Here is a 25,849-nt window from a genome sequence, read left to right as displayed (position 1 = left end):
TTTTAGTTGAGAAAATCAATCGATTTCAATTGAGGTAGAAGAAGTAATCGATTGAAACTAGAACACGTTGTTTATTTATAATTTTGAAAACATCTTTGATTTATATATTAACACACGAAAGGGTAAAAGGGATTTAAAAAAAAATTATAATAGACTGGGCCAACTCAATTTGTCCTTTAGGATTATTAAAATAGAAAAACTGGGTCCGTGAGTTGTTTCGACGAAGAAAATGAATTTGAGAGTGATTATCACAAAACACTGTCCTTTAGAGCATTTGCAATGCAGGTGATAGAGGGGGGTTTGTGAAAACTATCACCTAGTTGGGTCCAAAAGTGCTGTGCAATGCAGGGTGATAAACTCGGTGATAGTTTTCCCCACCAAAAAAAACAAGGTGAAACCTTCCACCGAGTTTTTCATCGACTTGTTTAACCGGATCGGGATGTTGGATTCCGTCTCGCGGTGTTTTTTAAAAAAATGGGTTTTTTTTAGGGACGGGATGTTAGATTCCGTCTCGCATGATTTTTCGACTTTTTTTCGGTTTTTTTAAAATTTCAGACGGGATGTTTCATTTCGTCCGGAGTGTTTTTTCAATTTTTACGTCCAGACGGAATCCAACATCCCGTCCGAGATGTTTTTTATCACCTTTGCATTACACAGCTTCACCTTGTTTTTCACCGGGTTAGTGAAAACAGGGTGAATAAGTGATGAGGTGGCGGTGATAAAGGGGGGGAAAATTATCACCTGCATTGCAAATGCTCTTAGAGTTGTTTTGAATTGATTTCTATTTGGATATCCACTTGCACCCAACATAGAGATTAGAGAGGAGATGAAAGCATGGCCCAAAATATCGCCGAGATATCCGATATCTCGCCGATATATCTCGGTAAATTGGTACACCGATATCGATATTTCAGACATATATCCACCGAATATTGAACTCCTTTTTTCCGAGATATATCGGAATTTCCGATATGAAAGTTTATATCGCCGATATAATCGATATTTCCGAGATAATCGATATATATCGGTTGACTTTTTGACCAATTGTTAATATTGAAATTTCCGAAATATCCGATATATCCGAGATACATCGCCGAGATATCCGAGATATATCGGTGAGATATCCGATATTTTAGAAACTTTGGACTGGTCACCAAAAAAACCGAGATATCCGATATATCCGATATATCTCGGTTTTTAGGTACACCTATATATTCATCGATATCGAAATTTTGGGCCTTGGATGAAAGTAATAAATAGAGGTCCACTTTTTATTTATGTCTATACTCTTTCCCATTTTTCCTTAAATTCTTACCGTTGAATTAGAGGTCAACCTTCTCTTACTCCACTTCCAAGTTCCACCGGCACGTCTATCCCCTAGTACAACTGTACAAGGTTAGAAATAGGATGGAGTAATAAACAGAATCAAAATTATATATATAGAAAATACCTCTATGCATTATAGCTTCACTTTTTACTCTTCGTCTACCAAAATTCTTTCATAAAGTTCAGAAATAACAACTTTCGTGTTTTTTTTCTTATTGGTTTTGAATCTTCCTTTGAAGAGTTGTCATACCCCTTTTTAAGTTTGAGTCCTGATGAGGAGATCCTCCAAATAGATGGCACTTTGGTAATAACCGTCCAAAAAAGATTGCTCTTATCTCGAGCTTTCAACTTGGGTTTTACAATTAAAAGTTCTGGTTCTCTTCCTGTTCTGTAACTCCTTTCTCTATTTTCTCTTCTACTTTTTGCGATTTTATCATGGCCAATTGTAAACCGTTGTCGTCGGATGGACAAATCTCAGTTTCGTATCATGACAAAGTTCTTATGAAAATGTTTAATCTTGTCATCGATTTGGCGAATTGAATGTATAATATTCTGGTTAGGTTGGCCACGTCAGATTTGCCTTTTCTTGTACAACCCACCCAATCGCGCTCTAAATCAGGAGAGAACGACTTGGTAGCAGCATTCTTTCTATATTTTCACTATAAGTACCTATCTAACCTCTTCAAAACTTTAAGTTCTCTGACTTCTTTCTTGTAAACTCGTCTAAGAGAGAGAGAGAGAGGAAAAAACATGATGAAGGTAATAATATTGGTTCTGTTAGTGTGTTTGTTGATTGAAGCTGTGATTTGTGTTGAAGGCGATGATCAGAACTGGTCCACGTCCCAACATGAGGAAGACTTGCATGTGAATCTGGATCTTGGGAAGGAGAAAGTGACCCGACTCCACTTCTACTTCCATGACGTAGTAAGTGGAAAGAAGCCAAGTTCAATGATAATAGCTCAAGCAAATAGCACAAAGAACTCCACATACGGGTTTGGTCTACTGTTTATGGCCGACGATCCGTTAACCGTTGGGCCTGAATTGACATCGAAGATAGTGGGCCGAGCGCAGGGGCTTTATGGTTCAGCGGACCAACAAGATGTTGGTATTGTCATGGCATTGACCCTTCACTTCACGGAGGGGAAATACAATGGGAGCGATCTTAGCATTCTCGGCCGGAATGGTTCATTACACTCGCCCCGTGAATTTCCGATTGTAGGCGGAACTGGTCTCTTCAGGTTTGCTCGTGGTGTAGTGGTTGCGAATACCTATAGTTTTAATTCAACGGCAGGTGTCGCTGTAGTTGAGTATAGTGTCACAGCTATCCACTACTAGTTGATTATTATTGCGTTTGGTAATAAAATGTATGGTATCACATAATTTATCTATATAATAAAACAGCTTGGTTTTTAAGTGGTTTGTGTGAAGCCTACATCGGATGGCTAATAGTTAATACAATCAATACATCTGAAGGTAGACCGGCACAAATTAAAGAGTAAGTTGATTTCAATTGGGAAAGAATCTTTATGAAATCGTACTCAAAGAAATTACTACTAACTTATGGAAATTATTTAAATTCTAACTTATCTAAATTTATCTAAAATTATATAAATTCTAACGGTAGTTATAACACTTACTAATACCCACAAAATTAGAAAATAAGAATAAGAATCTTTCATCAGGCCAATCTTTTTTTTTCATTCAAATCACTTTTAGTTACCAATAAACAAATCTTTTTAGTTTTGGGATGATCTGACGGTAATTATAACATTTACTAATACCCATTGAAGTTTGCAAACCGGGTATTAGAGGCATTAAGAGCAAATTTTGAAAGTTCATTTGAGTAGCAAACATATTCCCAATGGTATCTTTGAGTGGTAGATCGAACTATTCCCAGTACAGTAGTATCTTTGAGTAGCAGACTTATAAATCTGTTTACAATAGCCATGTTTTAATTGGGCCTATTTGAAGCTCTATGGGCTCTATATTGGTCATTTGAAATATCTTTGTTTGTTCAATGTAACAGCTTGGTTTTTAAGTGGTTTGTGTGAAGCCTACATCGGATGGCTAATAGTTAATACAATCAATACATCTGACGGTGGACCGGCACAAATTAAAAAGTAAGTTGATTTCAATTAGGAAATAATCTTTATGAAATCGTACTCAAAGAAATTACTACTAACTTATCTAAGTTATTTAAATTCTAACTTATCTAAATTTATCTAAAGTTATCAAAATTTTAACGGTAATTATAACACTTACTAATACCCACAAAATTAGGAAATAAGAATAAGAATCTTTCATCGGGCCAATCTTTTTTTTTTCCATTCAAATCACTTTTAGTTACCAATAAACAAATCTTTTTAGTTTTGGGATGATCTGACAGTAATTATAACATTTACTAATACCCATTGAAGTTTGCAAATTGGGTATTAGAGGCATTAAGAGCAAATTTTGGAAGTTCATTTGAGTAGCAAACCTATTCCTAATGGTATCTTTGAGTGGTAGATCGAACTATTCCCAGTACAGTAGTATCTTTGAGTAGCAGACTTATAAATCTGTTTACAATAGCCATGTTTTAATTGGGCATATTTGAAACTCCATGGGCTCTATATTGGTCATTTGAAATATCTTTGTTTGTTCAATGTAATGACATAATTTGTAGTGCATCTTACATATGATCTCTTATACATTTTTGTAGTAATTGTGTAATGGATGTGATTAATTAGATGCATTGAATTGATTTAGCTACCGTCTTCGAACTTTTGATGTTGACAAAATCAAGAAAACTTAAGAACTTTTTGTTACTTCAGTAGATCATATTAGATATTGCTTTTGTTGTTGGCTGTTGACACTTCGTTTGGTAGTCCATTGGATTGCAGACTTGCAGACATGTCCTTTAGCAGGAAACATTTGATATCAATTTGGGATTTTAGTTATTTGATCTAAATATGTTCTACCGTAGGACTATCTGTAGAACTATTGATGATAATAGTTATGTGCTCATGAATAAGCTAATCTCGCTATGTATTTAGTAAGATTAAAAACAAGTAAGCCAAAAAACTCACAAAATTTCTCTCAGGAAGATTGTCATTGGCGAAAATTTCATTTGCTTGCTTAACGATGTGGATAGGGTGTGGTTCAATGTTCACTCTAAGTATACACATGTGCGACAAGTTCTCACTAAAAGCCTAATAGTGCTCCAACAGTATTTGTACAACCATTGAGCTTTAGGTTCTTATTGATAGCAATATATACCTTGGATTATAGGAGTTTGCTATTGACTTTTTATTTATTTTTCTAATTCTTATAAAGGGACTTAACAACTATTCAGGTTTTGTTGGCGTAAAGCATATTTACTCCTGGGATTTGAAGCACTTGTGGGTGCATTACTTTTATGGGCATATTGCCGTGATAAATTGAGTATGTATGATGCACAAAAGTTCAATTTAAATGTAAAATAATAGTGGAAACACTCTTGATTTTTTCCCAATAAAATTGGGGTTAAAATAATAAATTGACACGATTTTATTTTGCTAAATTCACCCATAATGACTCGAGTGGCATAGCCACGGGTTAAATTCTAGTATAGATATATGGATCACATAATTGGTAATAAAATCATGGGGTTTTTTTAGTTAACCCCCCACGAATAGACCCCTATTTTGAGATAACCCCCCATTTTGAGAATCATTACTGATTGCCCCCCATTTCAGAGTTAATTTTCTAAATTGACAATTTTGCCCTTATGTCAAATTTGTAAAAACCCCCCATTTTTAACATATGTTTTTGAAAAATTCAAAAAAAAAATAAAAAATAAAAATCTGAAAACTCAAAATATCTGGAAAATTGAAAAAAAAAATGAAAAAAATAACAAAAACTCAAAAACAAATTAAAAAATATTTGATAAAAGGAAAATTAAAAAAAAAATCCGAAATTTTCCAAAAATTGAAAAAACAAATCGGAATTTTTTTTTTTTTTTTTGGCAAAATAAAATAACATTGAAAAAATGCGTAAAATTTTGAAAAAAATAATAAAACAACTCAAAATATAGGAAAACAAATGAATTTTATTATTTTTTTCAAAATTTTTGAGTTGTTTTATTATGTTTTCAAATTTTTATGCATTATTTCAATTTTATTTTAAATTTTTCGAATTTTTTTCCTGATTTGTTTTTTCAATTTATGAAAAATTTCATTTGTCTTAGTGATCCTTTGCAGTTTTTCATTTTAATGAAGAAGCTAAGAGTGCTATAGATTGGAAGTTTGGTTACAAGTTCTAGGCTCGTTCATGAGTAAATCCATTTGTTACAAATTCCAAGATGGTGAGGCAAATGTGGTATTATCATAATTGTTACTGTATCATTTGGAGATGCTCTAAGGGGATCATGGATCATGAGGTCGTCCAAATCATGGACCAAAATATCGCCGATATATCCGATATATCGCCGATATATATCGGTATTTTGGTACACCGACATCGATATTTCCGACATATATCCACCGAATATAGAACCCTTTTTTTTCCGATATATATCGGGATTTCCGATATGAAACTTTATATCGCCGATATAATCGATATTTCCGATATAATCGATATATATCGGTTGACTTTTTGACCATTTTAAAATATAAATCCGATATTTCCAATATATTTCCGATATATATCCGATATTTCTGATATATCCGATATTTTCGATATTTTAAATAGTTTGGACTGGTTATAAAAAAAAATGGATATATCCGAAATATCCGATATATCCGATATATATCGGTTTTTGGGTACACCGATATATTCATCGATATCGATATTTTGGGCCTTGGTCCAAATATCCGTGCCTACAAGGGATACAACAATTAACTTGTTTTTTTTTACAACAATTGAATTGTGATAGCCACAAAGAAATTCGAATATTGCCTACTGCGGTCAGTGAATATACATTGAGCAGTCGTGCATAATACTTTGTCACATATTGTAGATGCAAGAGAACAATTTAAGACAAAAAAATACCATGATATACAATGTACTTTTCAAAATAATAAGATTACTACATTGCACTTTTTTTGTGACAAAGAAATTGTAATAACTCGGAATTTCACTGAAGGGTATTATAATCATTTTACATGCTATTTCAAAGCCACGATAGAAAAATTATGTGTAGACTGATTTTGACATGAGCTTGTGTAGTTATATATGACATGAATAAATCCGTTAAAAGTTTGCACACAATTGGTGGGTAGTTACTACTAATGCGGGTTTGTCATTTAGTTTGTTGAATTGTTACTATTTCGGCCCCACAAATGTGGCTCAATAAAAGCCCAAATCAATACAAATCAACGCAAAGAAGCCCATGCTCAGAGGCCATCTATAAAAAAGCTCACGCTCAAAGTTCACGCTCAAAACTTATCTAAAAAAAAGCCCACGCTCAGAGCTTATTTACCATAAAGCCCACGCTCAGAGCCCATGCTCAAAGCCTACATACCTACACGTAAAATCAATATCAATTGCGCATATGTTTTGCGAGTCAAACAACTTCCACTAACTTCATCCCATGACAGTTCTCCCGCCAGTTCTCCAACTTCATCTCCCGCTAGTTCTCCAATTTCATCCCACGATTGGATAGTTCACCCGCCAGTTCTCCAACTTCATCTCATGATTTGACAGTTCTCCCACCAGTCCTCCAACTTCATCTCCCGCCAATTCTCTAACTTCATCCCACGATTTGACAGTTCTCCCGCCAGTTCTCCAACTTCATTTCCCGCCAGTTCTCCAACTTCATCCCACGACAGTTCTCCAGCCAGTTCTCCAACTTTATCGCCCGCCAGTTCTCCAACTTCATCCCACGATTGGACAGTTCACCCGCCAGTTCTCCAACTTCATCCCACGATTTGACAGTTCTCCAACTTTATTCCACGATTGGAATATTGGAAAACGAGGAAGTAACTATCACCAATCCTACCTATAAAATCCAACCTTCGTCATTTTTCCAAAACTACACAATCGAGACTTGATCCCAAGCAATATCTTTGGGTATGTAGGCAACTTCAAAACCGAAGTCCAGTCTCATCTTTCCCCAATCACCATCTCCAAAAAATATTACTTCCAACCCTCAACTGGTGTGTTTTGGCAAATCTTGTTGAAACATATTTGGCGCCGTCTGTGCTCCTACCCTCAACCACAAAAAAGTTGTGTCAATAGCTTCACAAAGAACAAACAACGGTGAAGGCTCTCCTTTTGCCGCTCAAGTTCAACACTTAACTTCTGCGAATGAGAATTCCCTCTCCAAGTCCGATGGTTCTCAGCCATCTGCGTCTGAGAGAGTGAGTATTCATATTGCAGATCCAACAACTCAAGTCGACCGTCGTCTCCGAAAATTGAAGAAACAGATACATGTATAGTTGTCGGGCGAAGTAACTACAGAATCAAAGCACTTCCTCACGCACCAAAAAGAATCGTGCGATTAAGGGAAGCAAACAAAACTACAATATGAAGACACATAGTTTCAAGTGTGATCATGAGTGAGTTCAAAAACTTTTCTGCTAACTTTACTGTCGACCACTCATGGAGGGGTAGACAACTCATGGAGGGGTAGACAACTCATCGAAGATATGAAGAAAAACAATGTTGGTGTAGCCAATCCTAGCCAAAAGGCTATAAGAGATCGGCTCTCTCCTAGAAGAAATTATCTGGATATATCACTTACCATGCTTTAGTAGTCCAACCTCTATGAAAGGTCCCTCTACAAGTCGTGGTCCCAACCCTCGAGCTCATTGTCGACCAATGCATGTTTCACATTACATATCAGTTGACAATAGTAGTTCTGTAGATGGTGACTAACTTACAGAGGACCATGAAAAGAGTGATTAGATCCCAACCTTCCAACCATATACTCCAAATGTTCACCCTAGGCGAAGAAAGAACCAATCTTCATAATTGGCTCAGTCTTTTCAATTGCCAATTTGCAATATCTAATTTTACCTACCTTAAAAAAAAAAAAAACAAACAAACAAACAAACAAACAAACAAACTTGCCGACCAAATGTTTGAGAGAATATTTTGCTGATCCAAATGATCGGCAAAAAAAAAAAAAAAAAAAAAAAATCCATTTTTTTCAATTTTGGCTCCAAGAATTTTATTTCAAAAAGCTCTTTCAATTTGGTCATCAAACAAAAAGACTCAATTTGATAACCAATACACTAGTTCAACAATTCCGATCTGTTTGCCATCAATTCATATTGACTAGCTCGATCATCAAGATATAACGACGAGAAATTGGCATACAACAAGGACAGTAGTTGACCTCGTCATGGAACTCACACAATTGATAGTAGCCCAAACCTTAGGGCTCATCGACGTGGCCGATCTGTTCCAGATGATGATGTCGATAGCGTTCTATTTGTAGCCTCACTGAAGAATAGATCGGCATACAACTAGAAGTAGATGATCTCGTCATGAAACTCGCACAATTGATAATAGCCCAAATTTTAGGGCTTATCGATGTGCTGATCTGTCCAATATGATAAGGTCGATAGCCTTCTATTTGTAGCTTCACCAACGAATGGATTAGCATACCGTTAGAAGTATGTGATTGACCTCGTCATGGAACTCGCACGGTTGATAGTAGTTCAAACCTTAGGGCTCATCAACATGCTGATCTGTCCATATGATGGTCAATAACCCTTCTATTTGTTGCCTCACTGAAGAATGGATCAATCATATAACAAGAAGTGTTTTACCATTGCTCAAAGAATGATAATACTTAAAATTCTTCTGCCTCAAAGTCATATTGATTCACTGCAAAAAATATTGCAATTTATAAGGAATGACAACATTCACTTTATTACAAAATGTGGACAGAGTCTCACATAGTCAAAATGAAAGACCATATATACATAGGGCATCTTAAATATCATTTTACATTTATAATTTATCTATTATTAATACATGCATACATTTAAATTAGCATTCATATATAACATTTCATTCAAAGTATTTTAATCATTACACTATGGGGACGGCGACACCCCAAATTTCATTATGTTATCATTATACTTTGGGGGCGGCGACACCCCAAATTTCATTACGTTATCATTACACTATGGGGGCGGCGACACCCCAAATTTCATTACGTTATCATTACACTATGGATTACATTATCATTACACTATGGGGGCAGCGACACCTCAAATTTCATTAAGTTATTATTATATTATGGGGGCAACGATACCCCAAATTTCATTATGTTATCACTACACTATAGGGGCGGCGACACCCCAAACATCATTACGTTATCATTATATTATGTATTATGACACACCCAAATTTTATTACGTTATCATTACACTTTGGGGGCGGCAACACCCCAAATTTCATTACGTTATCATTACACTATGGGGGCGGCGACACCCCAAATTTCATTACGTTATTATTACACTATGGGGGGGAGACACCCCAAATTTCATTACGGCGGCAGTGACACTCCAAATTTCATTATATTATCATTACACTTTGGAAGCCGTGACACCCCATATTTCATTACGTCAGCATTATATTATGGGGCGGCGACACTCTAGATTTAATTACATTATCAATATATCAATACATCATACTAGCCTAACAAAATTAATGGCACATCAATACAATTACATGCCCAATCAAATGGATCAAATAATTTGCCAACTAATCGCTATTGACCGATAACTCAATTTCCTTTAATTTTGCCGACCCTTTAATTTTCTTTGGGTTAACCGACCCACCCACTTTGTCCAATATGAGAAAGCTGTTCTTAAACCGATCCTAATTTTGTCGCCACTCCCAAGCCGATCCTACCTTCTGTGAAACCAAATTCAACTACTTGCCAACCGAAACACCAACTACTTTCGATAAACCAAGCCAGTTTGTATAAATTGCCTATCAACCCAATTTCACTTACCAATCAAAGACACTAACTCCACTAAACACTTGATCAATTCCTAGCCGGTCAATTCCTAACTTTTTAATTATCGATCAATTATATTTCTGATCAACTTGCCGCTCAATAATGTTGCAAATCAGTTTGAAACTTGGCTTTAATACAAGCTGGATTCCAAAGCTTTAAACTGCCAATCCCTTTGAACCGTTGTGCATTTAATTGCAGCTGAATGAGTGCCGATCCTTTGAAATTGCCACTAGAGTTGCCGATCCTTTATTTTGCCGCTCGAGTTGTAGCTCGCAATCCCATAAAAGGCACTCGCCATTGCTGATCCCATAAATGCCAATCCAATTTTGCTGATCATTTTCTATCGAACTAAACCAAATTCAAAAATTACCGATCAATAAACGCAATTGTCCTAATTGATCAGTCGATTTTAGAATGCCGCCACACCTAACTATTCTGTAAACCAATTTACCGATTTGTTCAAAGTTCGAATTTAGAATTGAACTCACTGAACTTTCAATTCAATCTGCCGAACTTGCCGGGCATCAATTCAAACCGCTGAACTTGCCGATCCAATTCAAACAAATTTAATTACTTTCAAACCCGATCGGTTTTTGAAACCCAACATTCATTAAAACCAACCAAACTTAAAGCTCAAAATTACCGATCAATATCCCACCCAATTTGAGTAACACCTAGGTACAGACCCTTTGCCGCCGATCCATTAATATTAATTACTTTATAACAGAACCTCATCTTGTGAGTTAATAAAAATAACTTCAATCTCCTTCCTTCTGGTTGATTGTTATTAACTAAATCATCGACATCTACAAGTGCCCCAACTGGTTTGGGTTCCACCATCTGCATAGAAGTTCCAGATGAAATAACTTCATGTTTGGCTAGTACACGCTGAACTTGCACACGTTTGGATGTTGTGATATCCACACCTTTTCAGCCGATCCTAAAGCAATCTTTATATCTGATTAGCCCATTACCAAAGCCCAATTCAAATGCCCACACCTTTATATATCAGACATCAACAAAATTACACCATCTAAAGTCCAATAGCCCATCTTTGGTGCCTTTTAACTTAAAACTCCAATTCTTTAACTACGAGTCTACGACCCTTTCTTTTGCATTATTCACCAAACTGCCATGCATTAACATGCCGATTCTTTAGTCTTGTATTCTTAAACAAAATTTACCAAATTGCCATTACATTTTACCAAATAATTTGGAATTTTTATGGGCCAATTTAATATCTAACGCTCTGCTCTACAAGATATTTGCCTACCAGCTACCACTTCTATTTACAAACCTACTAAAAACAAAGCATTATTATTTCTTTGCCACACGGGCCTTGCCCATGTAACAAAGAGAGGGCGATGTTTCGGCCCCACAAATGTGGCTCAATAAAAGCCCAAATCAATACAAATCCACGCAAAGAAGCCCATGCTCAGAGCCCATCTATAAAAAAGCTCACGCTCAAAGTCCACGCTCAGAGCCCATACTCAAAGCCTATATACCTACACGTAAAATCAATATCAATTACGCATATGTTTTGCGAGTCAAACAACTTCCACCAACTTCATCCCATGACAGTTCTCCCGTCAGTTCTTCAACTTCATCTCCCGCCAGTTCTCCAACTTCATCCCACGATTGGATAGTTCACCCGCCAGTTCTCCAACTTCATCCCACGATTTGACAGTTCTCCTGCCAGTTTTCCAACTTCATCTCCCGCCAATTCTCCAACTTCATCCTACGATTTGACAGTTCTCCCGCCAGTTCTCCAACTTCATCCCACGATAGTTCTCCCACCAGTTCTCCAACTTCATCCCACGATTGGACAGTTCACCCGCCAGTTCTCCAACTTCATCCCACGATTTGACTGTTCTCCAACTTTATCCCACGATTGGAATATTGGAGAACGAGGAAGTAACTATCACCAATCCTACCTATAAAATCCAACCTTCGTCATTTTTTCAGAACTACGCAATCGAGACTTGATCCCAAACAATATCTTTGGGTACGTAGGTAACTTCAAAACCGAAGTCCAGTCTCATCTTTCCCCAATCACCATCTCCAAAAAACATTACTTCCAACCCTCAACTGGTGTGTTTTGGCAAATCTTGCTGAAACAGTTACCACGTTAGTTAAAACAATAATTCTATTAGTAGGCTCGTAATTAATTTGGTTAATGAAACAAATACCTTAGTGTATATGAGTACTTGATTTGTGGGATTTATTAGAAAATTTATTTGGGCATGTATTAATATATATTAGTTCGACCTATTTTCATAGTTGGGCATGTTCTATTCTATTAATTGGGCTTATTTTTCATCTAAAAAACCCTATAACTTACATAACCCCTTCGCTCGGTCTGCTCCAGTTCTCAATTAAATAAAATAAGCATGATTAATTAGGCATTAAAAATTCTCCGTTACCCACTCTATCTCCATCTCTTTTTCATCTTCCCCATCGATCTTTCAAACTCCAATGAACCGTTTCATGATAATTGATTTAGAGAAATTTATTAGAAAATAAATAAACCAAAGACCCGAAGATAAAACACTTCGTCAACTCCTCATCTTCGCTCAATTAAGTTTCTCATTTTTACTTCCTCTCTAAGCTCTCAACGGAAGGGGTTTCTTCTCTTCCTCTCTCAATGGGAAGAACAGTTCATTGTAGAAAATTCTAACATAGGGGTTCGCGCGCTCACTCTAAATCAGATTTAGTATTTTTCATCTTCTCTCAATTTTTGAACGTGCTTTCTCCCTCCCTCTTTCGCTGTTTCTATTTTCACAATTTCTTTGTCTTTGAGTAGGAACTTATCAAATGGAAGATTTATGATGAGCCAATTAGGATTCCCACTAGATGGGAAATTAGGGTCTCCCCTCTAAATACACACAAAAAAAATTTCAGTCAACTCACTTTGACTTTTTTTTTGTGTGTATTTAGGGGGAAGACCCTAATTTCCCATCTAGTGGGGGAGAAATCCTAATTGGCTCATCTAGTGGGGGGGGGGGGGGTGGGTAATATTGGTTAACCCATTTTCTAATGGCCAGGTAAACCAACTTAACCAATTTGGGTTTTCTTCTTTTCAACATGACTTCCTATTGCTTAATCAATTTAAAGATTTTGTTTATGCATTTTAAATTGATCCTTGAGAGTGAGAATCAAGATTTTGAATTAGTAAACATTTAGCGATTTTGAATTAGTAAACATTTAGCTACACCTGTCAGGTCATTCACGTATGGTCTATATTTCCATCACTTTGTTCAAGTTGCACTCTTACACTATCTGTTGATTTACATTATATATATATATATATATATATATATATATATATATATATATATATATATATATACTTTGCAGTGTTATTCTACCTATATATGCTTGATTAGAATGTAGGCCTTTACTGTTTAGCAAATACCATTTTATAAAACTATTCACTTTTTCTCAGACTAAGCTTTGAAATAAAATCATGGAAGAACAAATGGATGTAATAACTCATTGCAATAGAGTGTGACGACGAGTTCAAGTTCAAACGGTGAATGAAACTGAAGTATATGCAATTTTGGTTTTTTTTTTGGCGATCAAATACAATTTTCTTATCACATCCTCAGTGCGGAGATTTTTCTTATTACAAGTTGATGTCAGGATGTGAGGCCTCGGGGAGCAAGGAAGCTGCCCGAGGTGAAAAGGGTTAGTGAAACTGACTTATTTGCTCCTAATTATATTATGTGTATATCCATTTTTCTTCTCTATTATAAAAACTTATTTTACGTGTTTTCAAGCTAGCATTGAGCTTGTATTGTCAATTTTTTCAATGTGCAGTCGAATCTAGATATTCATGGGGCAAGGGTGGGTAAGAAAATTCAAAATTAAATGGTGAATAAATATGAGGTGCGTGTAAGGGAAAGTTCATGTATTGCAATGCTAACACGTCCTCAAAGTATGCCCCCCCAAACAAGAAGCATGCTTTGTCTTCAAAGTATTTAAATAAAAAGGGTAGAGAAATACCATTGAAACGCGTGAAATTTTGAAACATCTGCAAAACAAGGTTAAACATACTAATATAGAAAAGAAAAACTGACGCAACTCTATAAGAGTTCTACCCGTTATGGGGTTAATGAGAAATAAATTGCTTGGGACATAAGCAGACACTAACTGAAATAAAAACTAATTTTAACTCCCGTTTAATCCTCATCTTCATTTCCCTCTCCAAAGAGAGGAGGTTCCTTCGCATCCTGCCATGCCATGATAACTTGCCAAGCCCGCCGCTGTGTGTCGTCAACTTGTGCTAACCTGTCTAGTGTTACTATGTCTGATGGGGTGTAGGGAGCAACCAAATGAGGTTGCACCTGCCATCCCGGCCAAGTCATTACTCGAAATGAGCAAACCACCCAATTGGTGGGTATCATGACTTCAACCTTTTCCCAATCCGTGAACTGGGTACAGAATTCAGGTAAACAACTAAGCATGATGTGACAAACCAAAACAGGCATAAGAAGATACTTATGTCGCATGCTTTGGGCTCTCTTAAAACTAGCCACTAATACTCAGGGAATGTCATATCGGTGACGTCCCTCAGCTAAAGCAAGGAAAACATCACCGCCAGCACTATTTGCGAGATAAACCGCTAATCTCCTAAAAATATTCATCGGGGATGAATAACATAGTGGTGCCTACATTTAGGGGACGGGCTACCAAGGGCTATGTTGTAACACCCTTGGTCCATTATACTGAAATACCCTCCCCCATAATACTCATGGAAATATGTATAGTCATAGAGGTATGCATTATCGGTCATATATCCCCACGTGTGAATAGGATCAGGTATTGGTATTTCCGAAACTAATGCTACCACATACTTATTAAATTCTAGTGGTGTGTCATCAACCGTGATGAGAATTTTGTTCTCCATCTTGGTTACAATAGAACTTAACATTATTGTAAAAAATTCAGTAAGCTTTAGGTGAATACGAAGTCGCCTTCACTTACCGTAAGATGCCTCCATCCGAATCGCATGATCCTTTCGCGGAACCAATGTCCATAAGTCTCGCCCCCAACAAGTGTTCGAAAAGATCTGCTCGGTATTACTATATATAGGAGAAGTCATCACAAAACTACTTTCTAGAACAGCTGCAACGATCCTGGAACAACCTACAAAAAATTGGAGTTTTTCTTACCCATGGGGGTCAGGGCGCGTGGTGTGTTTAACCTATGCCTGGGATGGGGCGGGGCGCCTGGTGAATTTTTCGAAGTTCCGTGCACTTTGCGCAGGGCTTCACTTTTTGCCTGGGATGGTGGTCGCTGGACTCGGGATGAAAACCGGAATTCCAGTGTTTTGGTAGTCGGTCGCGCTCTCACGGGCTTGGTAGGGTGGTCGCTGCTCGATGAAATTCTGGTTGACAAGGTTTTAGCAGCGCCGCTTCATCAGGGCAGCGCCGAAATTTCTTTGAGTTGCTAAAATGGAGAAGAAAAATGGGAAACGTGGGAGTGAAAGGTGAAAGATGAATGTTAGGTGTAGTGTGGGTTGTGAGAGATGAATGTAGGTGGCGCTCCCTAGACTTCATTGCTTGAGAGGAGGAGAGTGAAGGGAGACGAGCTTGAGAGAAGAGAAATGTACCCTTTCAGATTTTAGACTTTATTTAATTTCTTTTAAGTGTCTTATATCCACTTACGGGCTGTTCTAACAGATACAATTGTTACCTAAAATTAGAAAATAAATTAAAAAAAGGGAAAATAGATGTACAGTAATGGATACTGTAATGCCTAACGCTTTTATCCGTTAGAAAGCTAGTAACGGATATAAGTGTTACACATGGAAAATTTGCCCTGATACAAAATAGCCATTCTGGTGTAGTGAAAGTATGGTCAGGCAGAGATGTTGATTATGGATACTTGAAGGTATTTGAGTGCAGGGCATTTGTTCATATTCCCAAAGATGAGAGATCCAAGCTTGATGACAAAGCCAAGCAGTGCATTTTTCAGGATTATGGAGATGAGAAGTTTGGCTACAAACTCTATGATCCGATTAACAAGAAGGTAATCTAAAGTTGAAATGTTGTGTTCTTGGAAGACTAAACCATAGCAGACTTTGAGGATCGTGAGAAGCTAGAAGCTTTCACTAATGATCTTGTTGATTCAGAACCAGAAGTTCCTACTATGGAACGTGAAGAAGGCATTGAGAATACAGAGAACCATGAGTTTGAAGCTCATAATGATGATCCTATTGTTCATGATGGGATAGAACCTATTGATATAGAAGATGCAGATGAAGTGTATGAACCACCACCTAAGCAAGCAGAAGTGCATCCTCCTGAGCCACAAGAAGATGGGGTAAGGAGGTCTGACAGAGAGAGACTAGCTTCAACTAGGTATCCACCACATACGTATATTTTACTATCTGATGGTGGAGAACCTATGTACTATCAAGAGGCTCTTGAAGGTACAGACAAAGAGAAGTGGTTGAAAGCCATGCATGATGAGATGGATTCTTTGCATAAGAATCACACTTATGAGTTAGTTGAGAAACCGAAAGGAAGAAAAATTCTCAAGAATAAGTGGATCTACAAAGTCAAACATGAGAAGAATAATCCACACCCAAGGCACAAATCTCGCCTTGTTGTGAAGGGATTCGATCAAAGGAAAGGTATTGACTTTGATGAAATTTTCTCTCCTGTAGTTAATATGACTTCTATCAGGGTGGTATTGGGTTTGACCGCAAGTATGAACCTAGAGGTTGAACAACTAGATATCAAGACAACTTTTCTTCATGGAGACCTTGAAGAAGATGTCTACATGGACCAGCCAGAGAGTTTGAGGTCAAAGGCAAGGAGCACCTAGTATGCAAACTGATAAAGAGTTTTTATGAGTTGAAGCAAGCACCGAGACAGTGGTACATAAAGTTTGATTCCTTTATAGTGAAGCAAGGATACAAGAAGTCTGCTTTCGATCACTGTATGTTTGTTCAGAAATTTCTAGATGGGGATTTCATAGTGCTCTTGTTGTATGTGGATGATATGTTGATATTTGGCCCGAATATCAACAAGATATCTAAGTTGAAGAAAGACTTGAGTAAGTCCTTTGAGATGAAGGATTTGGGTCAAGCAAAGTAGATACTTGGGATGCGGATCACTCGTGACAGAAAGAGTGGAAAATTGTGGCTTTCTCAAGAAAGCTACATTGAGAAGGTGTTAAAGAGATTCATGGACGGATCGCCGGTCCGGGTTGTTAAGCTTGGTGGCGGCCCGCATGACCAAAGAGATGTGTCCAAAGGGTGAGCATGAGCAGAGTCAGATGGAAAAGATTCTTTATGCATCCGCAGTGGGCAGCTTGATGTATGCAATGGTGTGTACAAGACCGGATATTATTTTCGTCGTTAGTGTTGTAAGTCGATTTCTGTCAAATCCGGGTAAGGAGCATTGGGAAGGTGTTAAGTAGATATTGAGATATCTCAAGGGCACTTCCAAAGCATGTTTGTGCTTTGGTGGAAGTAAGCCCTTACTTGAAGGCTACACCGATCGATGCACATGGTAGGTGATGTCGATTTCGATGAAGTCCATCTCCGATTATCCGTTTACTTTGCAAGGAGGAAGGGTTTCTTGGCAATCTAAGTTGCAAAGTGTGTTTCCCTCTCCACTACGTATTTCTGCATATTATAAACCACTGAGTATTGCAAAGAGATGTTATGGATGAAGAGGTTCTTCAATGAACTAGGGCTAAAGCAGAAACAGTTTGTAGTTCTATGTGACAGTCAGAGCGCTGCATCCATTTGAGCAAGAATATGAGTTTTCATTCTAGATCTAAGTACATACATATGCGTTATCATTGGATTAGAGAAGTACTTGAAGACAAGCATTTGTGCATTGAGAAGATCCATACCGACAAGAACGGGTCGGATATGATGACCAAGGTCTTACTGAAAGGCAAGTTTGATGTTTGTTGTGCTACTGCCGAAATGGTAGCACACTCCTCCTGTTGATTTGGAAATTGCATGGAGGTATCCCCTCTCACTGTTTGGGAGGGGGAGATTGTTGGAGTTATCCCTCACATGAGGATGAGAAAGAAGTGATGAGGTCTGAGTGAGCACGCTCTCAGATTGTTCGTAGGATGAGATTTGAGGGCGCGTGCGCTCGAATTGGCCTTGTCGAGAGCGCCCGTGCCCATGCCTATATTTGCAGTTTCTATTTTGATATAGTAACCGCGAAATTTGTTTTTAGTATAAAAACAGAAGTAAGGTTTTGGAAAACCAAGCCAACACAAAGACAACACAAGAAGTTTTGAATTGAAACCCAATTTTGAGAGAGATCAAAATTGATAGAAAACCTTTGCAGAGAGAAAAGCCTGTAAAGAGAGATAAGTTATCTAGTAAGGTGGAGAGACTTGAGAGGAGTGATTGTAATATTTCTTCCCACGTTATAAAAGGATTAGCTCTTGTGGAAGTAGACATCATTGACCGAACCACGATACATCTTTGTGTATGCTTTATATTTTCTCTGTATTATTATTTGTTGTTAATAGTTGTTTAGAGAGTTGGGCATGCTAGGTTGGTTGTAGTGGATATTTAGAATTTGTCTGGAGTAGTAGTGTGATCATATTACAAATTATCTATGTAGTGGAGATCGATTGGAATCGTTATTATCCAACATCCAGTTCTAATTCTGTTGTGAGCATAAAGGCTCATGTTAGACTCACAAGCCAATCTGGAGTGATCCCAATCTCTCCTAGACAGGACACCATTGGGTATGTAATTTGATTTTGCAGCATTAGCAGTTCCAAGTTTCCAACAGTGGAACTATGTGTGTTAATGTGTTATAAGTGATTGGTTTTAATATTAAGCAGAACCAATAATGTGAACACAAAAGAAGCCGTTTACTGGCTTTAGCGTCTATGCTTAGTAAATCTCCCTACGTTCAGGTTTGCCAAGGGTTTGAATTTTAATCATACTTCATGGGATAAAGTAACGTTAAGAAAATAATATTGGAAGATCATAACAGGATTTTCAAGAAAAATTAGGATTTCATAAAAATCTATCCTGATTCTTAGTAAATCCCCCTACGTTCAGGTTCGCAATTTGTTTCGTCAGAAATGGTTTTTTTTAGGACTAAAGTAATAATTGGGATGGCAGGCCAGTCTGCAGGACAGTAACAGACGCAATTTATGTGCTGGATGCGATTGTGGGCTTTGATGCAAAAGATGCCAAAGCAACAAGAAAAGCTTCGAAGTTTATTCCTCATTAAGGTTACCAACAATTTCTCAAGTTAGACGGCTCTAAGGGAAGAGACTGGGCGTAGTGAGGAATCCCTTCCAGAGCCGGCTTTGAGATTTGAGAGGCCTTAGGCGAGCTCTCAAAGTGGGGCCTTAATCTTTAACAGAAAAAAGAAAAACAAAAAATTATATTGGCACAATTTTTTTTTTGTTATTTATTTTGAAAGTAGAGAAAATAAAACAATAACCAAACATTATTGTGTGTTTTTGTTTTTTGTTGGCTTGGATTTAAATTAGTTGGGTCAATGTAATGTTTGGTCTTTATTGCTTTAATATGTATTTTAGATATGGGTTTTATTATAATTACATATATAGTGGGTGGAGAATTGAGGGCCTTTTTTTTGTCAACAAGTGGGGTCCCTAGGTGGTCGCCTAGTTGGGCTTGCCCCAGAGCCGGCCCTGACCCCTTCTTCAGTTTCACTGGTAAATTAGCTCTTAGTCAAGCTTTTGAACCATTTCAACACTCTAATGTACAATATGATTTTCAGTTATGGTGTTACCACTCACATGAACTAAGCATTTTGCAAGATAGCATAGTGTTGCATATTACTAGTTTTATTTAGATTTGGATTTTAAGCATGAATTAAGTTATTTCTTGCAAATGAATGTAACAAGACATTCCCCTTGAAGTGGTACTATAAGTCCCTTAATAAGTTCCTTAGACGAAAAGCATAGCGCTCAGCGGGGGTTGTGAATGCTACTCTTTTGAACGCAAAATCTTAGAGTGTGATCTCCTCATGGCCCAAAATATCGCCGAGATATCCGATATCTCGCAGATATATCTCGGTAAATTGGTACACCGATATCGATATTTCCGACATATATCCACCGAATATTGAACCCCTTTTTTTCCGAGATATATCGGAATTTCCGATATGAAAGTTTATATCGCCGATATAATAGATATTTCCGAGATAATCGATATATATCAGTTGACTTTTTGACCAATTGTTAATAACTTAATATTGAAATTTCTGAAATATCCGATATATCCGAGATATATCGGCGAGATATCCGAGATATATCGGTGAGATATCCGATATTTTAGAAACTTTGGACTGGTCACCAAAAAAACCGAGATATCCGATATATCCGATATATCTCGGTTTTTGGGTACACCGATATATTAACCGATATCGAAATTTTGGGCCTTGGATCTCCTAAGTTACTAGAAAAATGAAATCGTAGATTCACAGAATTTTTTTCTTGCCAATTGCAAATTCAAAAATAAATTTGTTGGATTGGCGAAATTGATGAAGGAGAATAAGTTTGATGCATTAGTGACTTCTGGTGCTGATATTGCCCCTGTTCTTGCCATTGGACGATTTCCAGGAATTAACGTTCTGGCCGGATACAATATGAAAGGGGTGCCATTTGGTATCAATTTTGGAGGACTAAAAGGTTCAGAACCTAAGTTGATAGAGATTGCTTATTCTTTTGAGCTGACAACAAAGATGAGGAAGCCTCCTTCCTTTAAGCCTTACGATTACAAACTTACAATTTAAAGCTAGCTCAAGTGCCTTTCTGACTTTTCTGTAGTGTAAAATCTCTTTGATATCTTCATAGAGTTTGTTTTCCTATAACGGCCTGAATAAATTTGTTGTTTTATTGGAGAAGTGGCTCGATATCTAATTTTGGTAGATGTATATATAAAAAACGAAAAACGATTAAAAAGGGTATCGAACTTAATAAGTTTTGACAATATAGAGAATAAAAATTTTTTTTGGTAAAATTGGGGACCAAACTTTTTAATTTTTGCAATGTGGGGACTAGTTACACATGTAGTCTAAATTTCTCACACAGTGTTTCATAAATCACAAGTTATATACATTGTTATACACTTTCTTATCAAAGTATATCCATGCTACAACTTTATGACCATGAAATTAATTCGAATTGTGAAACACCGTGTGAGAAATTTAGATATCATATTACAAACACATGTTCTCACATTGCAAAAATTAAAAAGTTTGGTCCTCAATTTAACCGAAAAAAAAAAAATTTAATCTCCATATTGTCAAAACTTGTAAAGTTCGATACTTTTTTTAGTCATTTTTTTGTATAAAAAATCATAAGATTTCACTACATCAACCTGAACTATAGAAATGTAGTAAATGGCCATGGTTCTTAGTTCTGACACCATTAAAGAACCATAAACATCATGGTCTGATATACCATCTGAGTTAAGTGGAACTCTTACCATCTGAGTTAAGTGGAACTCTGTAAAACTTGGCTTGAGTAGTAAACCGGAATTTGGCTCCATATGTCCAACGAAGTCTAGCCATGTGTACACGCAAATATGCATCATAGGACTATGAGTGAAGTGTCCTCCATATAGAGATAGGGCTGCAAATGGATATGTTCGGATTTGGATATGCCTGTATCTGAATCCGACGGATATTAAAAAAATTATCCGAATCCGATTTCGGATATCCGAATTGGATACCGGATAATATCATTATCCAATCTGAAAATTAAAATTAGTTAAAATTTTATTTGTTTTGAATAATTCATTTTATCGCTATACTGCTACTCTTATCTCACATTTCTCCTGGTCCATCAGATCTCAGGATCAGATCATCAGATCTAATTATGATAAAAACGCGAAATTTCGAATTATTTTGGAAACCTAAAAACGAAAAAATGCGAATTTTTTTATTATCTCTCATGGTCTTCTTCTCCACTCCAGAAATTTTCGAATCTACAAAAACTGAACCATCTCCAGAAATTCAACCCCCATTTCAAGTGCCGACGAAGAAGGATTCAAACTGGTACGGTTTCTCTCTCGATCTATTTTCTCTCTCTCTCTCTGTCTTGAATTTCCAAGCCTTTTAAATTAAAACAGCTCTCTAAATTATGATTTTCCAACTAAACTTGTAGTCATGTTTTATTTGGGTTTTGATTTATTTAAGGTGTAATCTTAATGTGTTGGAGATAGGAGTTCATATTAGAGCGACTTTAGTGGTAACATTTTGCTAAATAGGGCTCTGATCATTTGTTTGATATGAATGTTTCATTGTCACCTCAAGGGGTATTTGCTGGTTATCCTACAAGTGTATTTTGTTATGTGATATATGAATTTTGTGTTTCAGGTGTATGGAAGTGGGCAAAGAGTGAGGGGCATGAGGATTATGGGCTTCTTGTGAGTGATAAAGCCAAAAAGTATGCTATCGTGAACGAGCTTGATGATCATGTGGATCTCAAGGATGGGACTGTCGTTCTACAATTTGAGACACGTCTCCAGAATGGGCTAGAGTGTGGTGGTGCATACCTTAAGTACCTTCGTCCACATGAGGCTGGATGGAAGTCGAAGGAGTTTGATAACGACTCTCATGTTTGGACCAGATAAATGTGGTTCTACAAACAAGGTGCATTTCATCTTTAAGCACAAGAACCCCAAGAGTGGGGAGTATGTTGAGCACCATCTCAAGTTTCCCCATCCGTTCCATCTGACAAACTATCACACGTTTACACTGCTGTACTAAAACCCAGTAATGAGTTGGTGATTTTGATTGATGGGGAGGAGAAAAAGACAGCAAACTTTCTTTCAGCTGAAGATTTTGAGCCAGCAGTAATCCCTGCAAAGACAATTCCTGACCCTGATGACAAGAAGCCAGGGGACTGGGATGAGCGGGAAAAGATTCCTGACTCTGATGCAGTAAAACCAGGCGACTGGGATGAAGATGCACCAATGGAGATTGAAGATGAAGAAGCTGTGAAACCTGAAGGGTGGTTGGATGATGAGCCTGAGGAGGTCGATGATCCTGAAGCATCAAAGCCTGAAGATTGGGATGATGAGGAGGATGGTGAATGGGAGGCACCAAAGATTGAAAACCCAAAGTGTGAGACAGCACCTGGTTGTGGTGAGTGGAAGAGGCCAACAAAACATAATCCTGCTTACAAAGGAAAATGGCATGCCCCATTGATTGACAACCCAAGTTACAAAGGAAAATGACATTCTTCTTTGGCATGTTTCCTTTATATTCACTGATAGTAGCGTAATGTTTCGTTTATAGAGTTCACCGAAAATTAAAACTCTGACAGCCACATTCAAGTCAAAACTCTAATAGCCACATTGTATAAAATTCAAGCCAAAATTGTATAAAACTTTGACAGCCAAAATTCAAGCCACATTGTATAAAACTCTGACAGCCAATTCATTGAACCAATCCAACCTCTGAGAATAGTTTCTCCAAGAGTAGAAACAAGAAGTGGAAAGAACTATAGAAAGGTTTGAAATATAATTTCCATAGTATGACAAATTGACTAACATAACAAGCCGTGCAAAGAACTTTTGGGTGAGACTCTGATACGCAGTCCCCAAGCTTCCTCAGAAATATGGAGGCCAATAACTATACAAAAAATATGACCTTAAATTAAACAGATTTTACAACAGAATTCTTGAATTCTTCTATTGCCAGCAGCCCAGCACTACCAAAAATCAAGTTACAGTAACTTAGACATAAGACGTCCTACTTTGAACATTTAATCTTCTTTGAGGCATCTACAACAATTTGGCCCTTCTGGGATTGTTAACTTTAACAGCTTTTGAAGTCAAGGAGTAGCATCAGGTGAGCTTAGCCTCATCAGTGTCCTACTTCAAACAGTCAATCTTCTTTATGGAATCAAGAATAGTTTGCCCTCTCTGAGTTAGTTTTTAAGAATTTTATGAAGTTGAAGAGTAGCATCGGGTGAGCTAGCCTCATTGACGAGAGAGGGCCATGGGAAGGGCAAAAGAACCTCATTCACATCTTCCTCAAGTCAAGGCAATATAAGTCGTTGAAGACCGAAAATAAGTTACACCAAGTAAATACCTACCACTTTTAAGAAATATAAAAGTAGAGCCGCTCCATACGCCTTTGACCAAGTAATATATGTTCTATTGCTCGAGTACGAAAGAAAAATTAGATTATTCTGGCTTAAGCTAGAGGCAGAGAGAGGAAAGGGCATTTAACCCATGTGATTCCCAAGGGAAGCTGCATGGATACTAAGGCCGAATCTCAGGGTGGAACCAACAAATTGAGTCTAATTCACTACAGCCAGTACTTCTGAAGATAGAGAAGTTTTTAGATCATCGAGGTTGGGAGAGATGGAGGTTCTTTGAGCTGACGATACATGAAAAGCAAAACTACAGGAAGCCATCTTGAATTCTAAATTGATTCTCCTTCCACTTTTTAAAAAACCTTTAAATCTAATCTGTTGTGTGAAAAGTACAACATAACATTGCATGGGAGGTACAAGAATTTAAGCATGCAAAATTGTAAATACACGAGTAAAAGGACAAAAGAGCATCTATTGGTTATGTTGGATCCGTTCCTAAAGTTAAGCATTTAGAATCAACACAAGAAGAAAACAGTAAGAACTTAGAAATGACAAGAAATTAAGAAGACCTGAATTATGAAAAAGTTAAAGGTCTTAGAATTAAGACAATAAGTAAATGATAAGAGATTACAATAAAAATAAATAAACAAAGGATTGCACCAATTACCAAATAAGGGTTGCTTTTTTGTTTAAGTTTGGCATCAGACATTAGCTCAAGATTAGGACGTCAAGACTAAAATTCGTGTCATCTAACTTAAATGGAATTTGATTTGGGGGTTATTATATATGGCTATGTGCAATTAGTCAATTGACAGAAGGAGATACCAAGGGGCGCGGTAATAATCTCTAAGACGAGCAGGGATTAATGGAGTATATCTCAAAAAAAATATTAAAAAAACTAGGGAAAATCAAATAAAACAACAACAACAACATTAAAAACAGTGTTGTGAATTGTGTTGTTACGTTATTACCAAGGATGGAGACGGCTCCCCCACAATTTCGAAAACCATTAAATTACACTACAATCAGTGGAAAATTTTCTTAATGTATAAGGCTCGTCCCTCCAAATTTTTTGAGGATAGTGTACTACTGCCCCTCATATACCTTGCCCCCTAACCCAAATTCCTGGCTCTGTCTATAAAGTTTAGTTGGAAAATCATAATTTAGAGAGCTGTTTTAATTTAAAAGGCTTGGAAATTCAAGAGAGAGAGAGAGAGAGAAAATAGATCGAGAGAGAAACCGTACCTGTTTGAATCCTTCTTCGTCGGCACTTGAAATGGGGGTTGAATTTCTGGAGATGGTTCAGTTTTTGTAGATTCGAAAATTTCTGGAGTGGAGAAGAAGACCACGAGAGATAATAAAAATTTCGCATTTTTTCGTTTTTAGGTTTCCAAAATAATTCGAAATTTCGCATTTTTATCAGAATTAGATATGATGATTTCATCCTGAGATCTAAGGGCATCTCCAATGAGAGGTGTAAACCGTATAGATTGGAAATTTTACACT

General features: G+C 37.1%; 3 pseudogenes; all 3 read left to right on the top strand.

The window, feature by feature from the left end:
• LOC147472860 (putative amidase At4g34880) overlaps positions 1 to 19,548 on the top strand; it is a 78,050-nt pseudogene extending 58,502 nt beyond the window's left edge.
• LOC147472861 (dirigent protein 21 pseudogene) lies at positions 1,617 to 2,735 on the top strand (annotated as a pseudogene).
• A 2,963-nt stretch (positions 19,549 to 22,511) lies between the features above and the next one.
• Positions 22,512 to 23,500, top strand: LOC147472859 (calnexin homolog pseudogene; annotated as a pseudogene).
• The last annotated feature ends 2,349 nt before the right edge of the window (positions 23,501 to 25,849 follow it).

This window comes from Coptis chinensis, unplaced genomic scaffold (genome assembly GCF_015680905.1).
Source record: "Coptis chinensis isolate HL-2020 unplaced genomic scaffold, ASM1568090v1 utg662_pilon_pilon, whole genome shotgun sequence".
In the NCBI taxonomy this organism is placed as follows: domain Eukaryota; kingdom Viridiplantae; phylum Streptophyta; class Magnoliopsida; order Ranunculales; family Ranunculaceae; genus Coptis; species Coptis chinensis.
This window is presented reverse-complemented; position numbering and strand designations above follow the sequence as displayed.